Source organism: Macaca nemestrina, chromosome 5 (genome assembly GCF_043159975.1).
Source record: "Macaca nemestrina isolate mMacNem1 chromosome 5, mMacNem.hap1, whole genome shotgun sequence".
Classification (NCBI taxonomy): domain Eukaryota; kingdom Metazoa; phylum Chordata; class Mammalia; order Primates; family Cercopithecidae; genus Macaca; species Macaca nemestrina.
In genome coordinates this window covers 39,555,132-39,566,614 of record NC_092129.1, presented here as the reverse complement: position 1 = coordinate 39,566,614, position 11,483 = coordinate 39,555,132, and the positions used below count along the sequence as shown (strand labels likewise).

Genomic DNA, 11,483 nt, shown 5'->3' with positions numbered 1-11,483 from the left:
TCTGTGATATTCCTTTTGCATTTTACATTGTCTCACTAAGTTTCAAAACATCTAAGAACGACCATTTCCTTACATTATAATTTAAAGTCAGCTCTCTGCTTTGTAACAAGCCAATTAGTTCCACCTTGCAACAAAGAGGGGGAGAGAAGCTGTTGTTCTAAATGTTAGGCCATTTTTTCTTATTATTTTAAATCAGTGTTCCATTTTTCCCTGTTGCTTTTTAAACTCAAAACCTGTTGTGTGATTTTATTAAAGACTATGAAAATGTTTGGGAGGAAAATGAAAAACATCTCCAAACACACTAATATTTTAAACCCCTTTGGTACGTACACACAGAATCTATTGTAGTTTGCATGTGGGATCTTGATTGTGTAGCTATGAATTATTTAAACACAGCTTATGCAACATAGAGAACTATTGTCTTAAACTATGAATAATCATTTCCTTATTTTTGAGGTCGTGTGTTTATTGGTTCTGCTGATGTCATCAAGGGATATTTTATTCTCTACCGGCCTAGCTTTCAGACTTGCTTCTGGCTTTGACTGCCGGTCTATTAACAAGTTTTTCTGAATTCAACCTGTTCCGCGTGGAAACCGTGTCACATGTGACAAAACAATAACCCACATACCACAAACTTCAGGTTGGCATCTATGACGTTCAGGCTGACTCCTGTTTCAAAAACTGTCTAAAATTATAGCATCTATTTGATTGCTTTTCCACAAGGGAAACAGTCTAGGAAAATACCCCCGGGCTCTGAAAGTTGTTAGAGCTTTAGCTTTGGTTACCTTTATTTTAGAGTCCAGCTTAGCTCTCTGCAAATATTATCTTATGTTTTTGTTTTTCCCTTATGAAATAACTCACTATATCTGTGAGCTAATTAAAGGTCCTTTGAATTTCTTTACTGTACTGAGAAAAGTCTCCTGGGGTGAAATGAGTGCAGAGTAATCTCTGTTTTTCCCTTCTTCCCTCCCTCTTTCTCTCTGGGCTAGAGGAGGGATCCCTCCATCGGTGATACATATTAAATCCTACACTGTGTTTAAAAGGATAACTAGGCTGGGTGCAGTGGCTCATGCCTGTAATCCCAGCACTTTGGGAGGCCAAGGTGGGTGGATCACCTGAGGTCAGGAGCTCGAGACCAGCCTGACCACATGGTGAGACCCCTGTCTCTACTAAAAACACAAAAATTAGCCATGTGTGGTGGCAGTCACCTGTAATCCCATCTACTCAGGAGGCTGAAGCCAGAGAATCACTTGAACCCGGGAGGGAGAGGTTGCAGAGGTTGAGCTGAGATGGCACCAACTGCACTCCAGCCTGGGCAACAAGAGTGAAACTCCATCTCAAAAAAAAAAAAAAAAAAAAAAAAAAAAAAGGACAACTAAAAATATACATATAATGGGGTAGATTTGATTTAATAAACATTTAATATGAAAAAAAAGTCCCCTGGAGCAAGGGTGGGTGACTAGTTGGCTGTGAGTGAGCAGTGTGGCATGGCCAAGAGTTCTGCAGAAGGCTTTTAGGTCTAGGTCAGCACCAGAGAAGGGTCCAGAGTTGTGGAGCAATCCTTGAAGCCTCTGACACTATCTTTGTCTCCAGGTCCTGCATTTCAAAGGAAATTTTCCCCAAAGTTCACCTAGTGAGGAGTAATTAGAATCATTGGATCTTGAAACATGGGCATTTGAGTGATGAGCCAGGAGCCATGAAAAATATGATTCAGGATGGTGCATAATTACTCTTCCAGATGTTTGAAGTGCGTTAAGAGGAAGACAGAGTCCATGTCTTCATGTGGCTTCAAAGAGCAAAATTCTGGCCAGCAGGTAAAATTATAGAAAATAGTATTTCTGGCTGGGGGCCCTGGCTTATGTCTGTAATCCCATCATTTGGCAAGGCTGAGATGGGAGGATCCCTTGAGTTTAGACATTTGAGACCAGCCATCATGAGATCCCCATCTTTACAAAAATCTTAAAAATTAGCTGGTGTAGTAGTCCCAGCTACTTGGGAGGCTGGGGTAAGAGGATTGCTTGATCCCAAGAGTTCAAGGGTGCAGTGAGCCAAGATTGGCCACTGCACTCCAGCCTGGGCGACAGTAAGATCCTGTCTCTAAGAAAAATGAAAAAGAAAAAGCCTATTTCAGCCTAAGGAAGGAAAGCTATTTCCAATGGTCCCAGCTCTCTGCGATGGGAGAAGAGTGCTACAGGATGCAGTGAGTCCCTGTTCCTAGGTTGAGGCCAGAGAATATGGCTGCTCCCCTTGAGAGGATGTGGCAGGGATTGGACTGAACGTCTCTGTGGATCCTATCAACGCCAAAATCCTCTGGTCCTGTTAGAAAACATGAATTCTCTGTTTCTAAATAAATGAAGTTTCAGTCTTCACAGCTATACCAGTGAAGTTTCAGCCTATGCATTCAGCCTATGCAAATGTACATTAGGGACAAGTGGGCTAAGTTCTGGGATCCTGGAAGGAGGCGGCCTGGGTTTACCGTTTATGAGACAATATTGTTACATTCTCAATTTTCCCATGTGTAAACTGGAAGTGTTAGTAGAATGTGTCTCTTAAGGTTGTTGTAAGGATTAAGCAGGTTAGTGTATGTAAAGATGTTAGATGCGGGAAGGCACAAACAAGCTCTTTGTATGGGTTAGCTGTTTCTAGCATTACCGGGGCACTTTCTGCATGAAAGTACTAAGTTAATGTTGCATCTTCAAAAATAAGTAATCACACATTCAGATAGTGGAGTCCCGATGAGCGCGATTCCACTGGGTAGTCTGGTCCAAGTTCATCCTCCGCTTTTTCAACTGAATATAGAACATCAATCTAGAGATTTTCTTTTTTTTTTTGTTTTGAGACAGAGTCTCGCTTTGTTGCCAGGCTGGAGTGCGGTGGCACGATCTCGCTTACTGCAACCTCTGTCTCCTAGGTTCGAGCATTTCTCTTCCCTCAGCCTCCCAAGTAGATGGGATTACAGTCGCATGCCACCACACCTGCCTACTTTTTGTATTTTTAGACGGGGTTTCACCATGTTGGCTAGGCTGGTCTTGAACTCCTGACCTCAGGTGATTGGCCTGCCTTGACCTCCCAAAGTGCTGGGATTACAGGCGTGAGCCACTGCGCCTGGCCGTGGGCAATGATTTCTCTAACTCAAATGCCCAAATGCATCATAGAGTTGTTGAATGAGTAGCTTTCACCATGAGCCAATAAATAATTCAGTTAACACTTCTTGGTCTTCTCTAAAATATCAAAAGCTTTCCAGTTCACTTATGCTGGCTAAACCCCTAATTATTATTCTAGTAACAAAACTGGGGCCAGTTCCAGGCATCAATGTGAAATGACTTTCTCTGAATTGTAGCATAAATGATAAATAAATAAATAATGCCAAATATTAGAGGTAAGTAAATTAGAGTATGTTTAGTGCAAGCATCTATTGCGGCAGAAAAAAGATTCAGCAGAGAGAGAAGAGGACGTTTTGGATCAAGAAAAAAACACAATAGCATGTGTAAGAGGTTATTAACTCTGCACCATTTGCCCACTCCCTTAGTAATGTTTAACAAGGCTTTATTGATTACAATAGCCTTGATTTGTAAATGGGAACAGAAGATCACATTGTTGGCACCAGATCAGTCCTTGCATACAGCATCTGCCAGCTGAAGACTTCATTAATAATTGATTTTAGGGGGATTAGACGGGCCCATATGGGCCTGTCTTTTGCCAGCATGCTTCATCACAATATGCAGCTTGATTTATGAATAATTATAGGTTATTAGTTCTGGAAGACACCACAGACTGGAAATTAGAGGATTTAATCAGTGGCAGAGCCAAAGTCAGATTTTCTGACTCCTATTGCAAAGCCTTTTACACTAAATATATGTGGACTCTTTCATCAGCAACCTGAAATGTTGGCTGCAGATTTTAAACATCTGACAGCTCAATAATATAAAATATTTCTCCAAGCAGCTCACTACAGGTGACCTCCAGACACTCTTGACTTCATCTTCTTACCTTCCCCTTGAGGCTGAATCTCTATGTCAGAGATCATGAAGATTGGGGTTGGAAATTGCTTGTCCCTGGTAAGTAAGAAATGGCCTCAAGTGGCCCAATTCACAAGCCAGAATTCTGTCCAACCTTGCATAACATACTCAACTGGAAACTACAGTTTTTGCTTCTCATTAACGCCCAGGATGTCTGGTAGTGTTAACAGGCCATGATTCACCAGGTGCCTGGCCTGCTCTGCCCTGCCCTGACAGCCTGCCCACTGACCTACAGAGAAGGCCACAGCTATGCACCAGCAGCTCTGGGCGTTCTTTCTTAGCTCTAGCTTCTAGCACTCATCTAGCATTTCTGATTTCTAACTTCCTGCCTGCAATATTTATGGATCGTGTTTCTGCCTTGTCCTTGGCAATGGCTGTTTCATGTGGACTGCCTGCTTGGTGTTCAGTCTGGCCTTGCTCATCCTCAGCTCCATGATCCGTGGGCCAGCACCAAATCACTCCTGGTCCTACCTGGCCTGTGTCTGACAACCCAGGTTCTTGTTTGTCTAGGAGGGAAGTTCAGACATTCAATCCCTTCATTGCCAGTTGCGTGAATTTATCATTAACTTATTGTCTGTGGCTGTGGCTGTGGCTGGAACGTGATCCTTGCTGGGGGGTCCACCATCAATCCTGGCTGGTTTCACAGAGCCGAGTGTTCTAAGTTCAAGGGAACATGAGGGGTGTGCTTCCCACCCTCTGCTGGATGGTGGCCGCTGCTGACTGGAGATGAGGAGGGAAGAGATTCTGCCTGTGGCTTACAGGAACTTTCTAGTTACAGGGCAGCCAGCCACTTCCTAGCATCACAGAACACCATAGCTCCCCCTGGCAAGAGATGGCCAACAATATCAGCCAGAGGCTCCATGGTTACAAGGTGGGTTGGGGAGGATGGATGCACTGCCAAGGCATGAAACCTTGACATAGAAATACAATGCAAACTGGCACTACAGGGAAAGCCCTGGAAAGGTCTCCTGAGAGTGCCCCAATGCCCTGAATGTCCCAGTCTCCTAAAGCTCATATTTTGAGAATAAAACTCTTCTTGACCATTCATTCCTGCCCCCTCCAAACATGATGATTCCCTTCTTTTCCTCCTCTCACAGGGGGATTTTCTTTTTGCCTGTAAGTGCCCACAATCTTCTGACACCCACAATATGGGCCCATTGACATGTTGGGTGGCCAGCCTTTGCTGGGTAAAGTTCCTGTTTTCAGTGCCTAGTCCTGGGAGGTTCTCCTGCCTCACTGCTCCTCCCTGCATTGTACCTCAGCTCTCAGTCTCAGGAAGAGGTGGTTACCATTGCACTGAAGTGCCAGACTTGGCGATGTTGGGGTGCTTCATGGACCAAGGTGTGGTCAGTCAGCCTCCACTTCTACTTCCTGGGAGGCATGGACCCCATTGCCTCCTGTTTGAGGAAACCAGTGGTCTGTGGGAAAACCATGTCATTATGTCTTTTCTTGAGCTGCCCCTGCTGTAGTCTGAACTATCCTACCATGCAGTTGTCTTTCAGAGAGGCAGTCCCTCAGCCTCTGTCAGAAGTGATAGCTCTGTCTCCATCAGCTTCCACCTTCACTGTAGCCATCATGCCAGGGATGCCAGTCCAGCTTGTCCATTATAGGAAGGCATTTGCAGTTGTAGAGAAAGAAAAATGGACTCATTGATTGGAGTGTTATTGTGAAATCATGCTGGAGTGGTGGGCTGTTCACTGATAGGTGGATATAATTTTCTGAGCCTGATATTGGTGCCCTCCACAAATATGTGGATGCCACCTCATGGAAGGGTTCATCAGGCTCTCCATCCCTCAGAGCTAGCGTGTGACCCTGTGAAGTTGCTTATCTTTGACTGTCTTAAGTATCTAATGTTTGGCATAAGGCCTTCTAGTTGGCGTGTCTGCAGTCTACTCAAGAACCCTACCCTAACATGTCATGAACTCGGTTCCTGCAGTCTCCATCAGCTGCGGCAGGGGATGGTGATATGGTTTGGCTCTGTGTCCCCATCCAAATCTCATTTTAGATTGTAATCCTTATAAGGGATTGGCGAAGGAGGACCAGGTGGGAGGTGATTGGATGATGAGAATGGTTTCCCCCATGCTGTTCTCATAATAGTGCATGGATTCTCACGAGATCTGATGGTTTTATAAGTGTTTGACAGTTCCTCCTTCACACATTGTCTCTCTCTCCTGACACCTTGTGAGGAAGGAGCCTGCTTCCCTTTCTGCCATGACTGTAAGTTTCCTGAGGCCTCTCCAAGTCACGTGGAACTGTGAGTCAATTAAAACTCCATTGTTTATAAATTACCCAGTCTTGGGTATTATCTTTATAGCAGTGTAAAAATGGACTAATACAGATGGTAAACTTTTTCTATACAGAGCCAGATAGTAAATACAGGCGTTATGGGCCACACTTTCTCTCTGGCAGCTACTCAATTCTGACATTATAGTACAAAAGCAGCCATGAATACGTAAATGAATGGCCATGGCTGTGTTTTCATAAAATTTATTTACAAATTCAGGTGGTGAGTCATAGTTTGCAGATACCTGAGATATCATAATACCCCTTCTAAGATGCTCCTGAGACATGTACCAGCCAAACTCAAATGGGGTTTTGGGACCATATTTTGTACAGTTCAGCAGCCTGTATAATGCCATAGTGGCAGACAGAATCTCAGCTCTTCAGAACAGCAGCCCTGCCTAGGTCCATCAAAGTTCAATGTTTTCTGGGATTCATCTCTTTATTCTTGTGCCTTAACAATTGTGGTTCCTTCTACCTCTTTTTTTCTTAGTCTCTATTAACATACTACTTCCTCTAAGAGGCACTTTCTGATTTGGACTCTAGACTAGATTATCATCATTAATTTTTGCTCTGTTACCTGTAAGTTTTATGAGATCAGGACCATGATCATTGCCTAGCACAACGCCAGGCTCATGGTAGGTGTCCATTTATGTTCTGATTTTTTACAATTGTTCAGTTGAACTTGTTTCCCATGCATGTTTCTCCCGGAAGGTTGCTCTGATGAATGTGAACAATCTTCCCTGGTAACGGCTCCTACCTTGTCACAGCCACCTGAGGTCCAACAGCTCTGCCATGTAGTGTACTTGCATCTGAGCTAGGGCTCTCAGCAGACCCAGAATTTCAGTTCACTCAAACCCACCCTCTTTTCTGAATGTGTAGTTTTCACTTCTTATTTGTTAAGCAGTTAAAACCACAGAGCCAACACTCTCTCAGAAGGCCAAGTATGGAGACCAAGTTCTCCAGCTTGTGGGTTCCCTGGTCATCTGGCTCTGTTGACAACAGACATAAGTCCACTGTGGATGTTGGAGATATAATCCGGGCTTCCAAGAGCAGTAGAGCCTGCAAAGGTGACTCAGAGAAGGGCAGGGTGCCAGGGGAGCTGGCTGCATGGGAACAGAAAGCTGGGGAGGCAGCCCAACCTCAGGTCATTCCCACCTCCCTGCAGTCAGCCTCGGCTACTACTTTTCTGGGAGAATTTGGAAAGGACACACCCATATCTACGAGTTGACTCTTGAACTGTGCCAAGGAGAAGCTGTGTAAGTTTCATTGTCCTTTGCGGTCTGGCAGCTTCAGAAGCATGACAGTCCATTTTGTTCCTTATCCCACTGGGTGTTCACTTGATTAATGATGAATGGAATGCTAGCCTTGACATATAATACTACAGTAACCACATTGGTCAGTGCACATCATATGATTTTAACTTTTAGCTCTATGTGAAATATCTGGCATTCATTTGGAGAAAAATGTCAGTCCAGACACATATATTACCTATTGCCAAGGCCTGGAAAATGGAGTAGAGCTTTGCAAGACCTGGCACTTGAATAAATATAGCTAATAAGAGAAACAAGAGCAGGAGTGGCTGGGTTGCCTTTTGAGTCAAGATTTTAGCAAGTAGACACTCTGCTTGTATAAGCAAAGCAGGAATAGGAAACTGACCAATTTCAGAAACAAAATTCTTCCCTCCCCTCCTCTTTCCCTCTTCCCTCTCCTTCTTTTCTTTCTTTCATTTCTTAGAGACTGGATCTGGTTCTGTTACCTAGGCTAGAGTGTAGTGGTGTGATCATAGCTCACTGTAGCCTTGAACTCCTGGGCTCAGGCCATCCTCCTACCTCAGCCTCCCAAGTAGCTAGGGATACAGGCATGTGCCACCACACCCGGTTAATTTTTTTGTCTTTTTATTTTTGTGGAGATGGGATCTCATTTTGTTGCCCAGGTTGGTCTTGAACTCTAGCTTCAAGTAATCTCTCCTGCCTTGGCTTCCCAAAGTGTTGAGATTACAGGCATGAACGACTGCACCTGACCTGGAAAGCTCATAAAGAAATGCTGGCCAGGCGCGGTGGCTCACGCCTGTAATCCCAGCACTTCAGGAGGCCGAGGCAGGTGGATCATGAGGTCAAGAGATTGAGACCATCCTGGCCAACATGGTGAAACCCTGTCTCTACTAAAAATACAACAATTAGCTGGGTGTAGTGGCGCACCTGTAGTCCCAGCTACTCGGGAGGCTCAGATAGGAGAATTGCTTGAACCTGGAGGCAGGGGTTGCGGTGAGCCAAGATTGGCACTGCTTTCCAGCCTGGAGACAGAGCCAGACTCCATCTCAAAAAGAAAGAAAGAAAGGAGAGAACGGAAAGGAAAGGGAAGGAAGGGGAGGGGAGGGGAGAGGAGGGGAGAGGAGGGGAGAGAAGGGAGAAATGCTGGCCTCTAAGTGAGCAAGTTGGAGTTGGTTGCCATGATTGTCTTCTAATGACATCTACTTACTATCTTTTTCTGACATCCAAACTGACTCTGGTGGGGCGCGGTGGCTCACGCCTGTAATACCAGCACTTTGGGAGGCCGAGGTGGGCAGATCACAAGGTCAGGAGATTGAGACTGTCCTGGCTAACATGGCGGAACCCCGTCTCTACTAAAAATACAAAAAAAAAAAAAAAAAAAAAAAAAAAAAGAAAAGAAAAATTAGCCGGGCATGGTGGCGGGCGCCTGTAGTCCCAGCTACTCCGGAGGCCGAAGCAGGAGAATGGCGTGAACCTGGGAGGCGGAGCTTGCAATGAGCCGAGATCGCGCCTCTGCACTCCAGCCTGGGCTACAGAGCGAGACTCTGTCTCAAAACACACACACACACACACACACACACACACACACACACACACAAACTGACCCAATGGTCCCACAGACAGTTCTTTTTGATAAACATAGAAATTGACCCTTCTAGTCTTAAAGCTTAAAACTAGTATTTGTTTTATCTGAGTTTCTTCCTTAGGAAAGGACTTTCAGACCTCTCAAAAAAAAATATCAAAGGAATGAAATTCACCAGGTCACCAGGTTCAGACAATGAGATGCCTGACCCCTCATTCGTCATGATTTCTTCTTTGCCCTTCCCTAGTTCCTGTTTTCTTACACATGTTTACATTTTTTCCCTGCTATGTAAACCCACGTTTCAGTTGATCAGGGAAATGGAATTTTTTTTTTTTTTTTTTGAGATGGAGTCTTTCTCTGTCACCCAGGCTGGAGTGCAGTGGTGCAATCTCAGCTCACTGCAACTTCCGCCTCCCAGGTTCAAGCTATTCTCCTGCCTCAGCCTTCCAAGTAGCTGGGACTACAGGTGTGTGCTACCACACCTGGCTAATTTTTGTATTTTTATTAGAGATGGGGTTTACTGTATTGGCCAATCTTGGTCTCAAACTCCTGACCTCAGGCGATCTGCCTGCCTCAGCCTCTTAAAGTGTTGAGATTATAAGCGTGAACCACCACGTCTGGCCAGGGAAATGGATTTGAGACTGAGCCCCCATCTTCTAGAATGTAGCACCCAATTAAAGCCTTTTTCCTTGGCAGTATCATCGTTTCAGTGATTGGCTTTCTGTGCAGCCAGCAGCAGGACCTAGACTGAACCCTTGGTGTTTCAGTGACAACATCAGTGTGACTGATGTCCTCATGAAACCAGTGGAATCAGAATTTCCTAGAAATCTTTACAAAGCTTTTGCGTTTCTGATGTTTTATTCTTTAGCCCATGGTGGTTTACATTTGCCTCTTTTATCATCTCTTGTAGTCTGAAAAATTTCTATTTCTCGTGTTAGTCCTTGATTGCCTATTGGATTATTTTCTCATTTACACAGCAGGCCCAGGTTGGATGAGGGGAATATGATTAAAAGACAATACATATATTTAATACTTTCAGAGGATTTATACAGGAACAAAAATCAGAGGAAGACCTACAAGGTGTTCTAATTTAAAAATTTTTAATTCTTCTAATAAGCATTTCATGCTCTTAGCTAACTCTTTACTATGAAGAAATGGACTGGGAGCCAACAGATCTGAGTTCCTGTCCCTGCATTGACAGATAATTCATTTTCAAGGCCTCTGTTTCATAAGCCGTGAAATGAGGGAACCATTTTATGTAGAGAGTAGCTTCAAAACAGCTGGGATGAATAAAGTACTTTATTACCTGGAGACTTCCAACACAGTCTTTTTGCTGTGGCCCATAATTTGATGGTGTCTAATTGCATCTAAAATCCAAGTTTTCTGGGATGGCATCTAAGCATCTTTCTGTTCCAATCCTGAACTGCCTTTCACATCACTTCCCACCCATCTTCTTCTTGGGCCCTGATCCTTTATCACATGCTGTACTCTCGGGACTCCTGACCTTCGCCTCTGCTGTTCCCCCTGCCTAGCACACCACACCCGTTTCTTTAGAAATCAAAGGCCCATCTATCTCCTTCAAAACTCAAATCTAGTGCTTCCTCTTGCGTGCAGCTTTTTCTAACCTCAGCAGAATGAATTTCCCCCTTCCCTTTGTGCTTTCTCATAGTGGAACGTTTATCACATGGGATAATTACTTGTTACATGTTTTATTTTCTGTTTAATACCTCCTAAGTTTTGCCTGAAGCTTGTCCACGTGCTTGGTCACAGAACTGTCCTGGGAAATACCCTGATGAATTATTTCAAAAGCAACCAAAGTGTCCTAACATGATGGTAGCAGGGGAAAATGAAGGATCATCTCAGTGTGACTGAATGAAAAGCAGTATCTGGATCTTCATAAATGATGGAATTGATTTGCCACACCAATTGGTAAAGGCCTGAAGCCATGGTTAACAGGGTTATTTTGCTGAAAACTTGAATCAAGAAACACTGAAAGGACAAGAGTCCCGATGGCCCTCGAGGCAGATGATTGATTCCTGGGGCTACGTTGGAAAGTTTGGCAGAGAAGAGACTGAACTATGCTGTTGGGTGAGTAGGTTGTAGGAGGGGACCCCACTGGGAGATTCTTGGGCTTTGTAAACATGGGGGAGAGAAAATGTCCAGAAATGTTGTCTTGAGAAATTAGGGACAGCAGAGCTAGGAGAGTGAGATGTTTCTCATTCCCATGTCTATGGAATAACAGCATGTCTAGAATGCTCCGATAAATTGCCACTAGATGACGCTGTTTCCTCATTTGGCAAATGAGATTTATTACCCTACCCCTACCCC

The 11,483-nt window shown here is 44.3% G+C and overlaps 1 long non-coding RNA gene across 1 annotated transcript; it reads left to right on the top strand.

Annotated features, from left to right (window-relative positions):
• The first annotated feature begins 232 nt into the window (after nucleotides 1-232).
• On the top strand, nucleotides 233-11,278 carry LOC139363134 (uncharacterized). The gene is made up of 4 exons (XR_011623047.1): nucleotides 233-640; nucleotides 1,594-1,814; nucleotides 3,946-4,058; nucleotides 10,926-11,278. It is a non-coding gene; the product is annotated as an uncharacterized lncRNA (long non-coding RNA).
• Nucleotides 11,279-11,483: the final 205 nt, after the last annotated feature.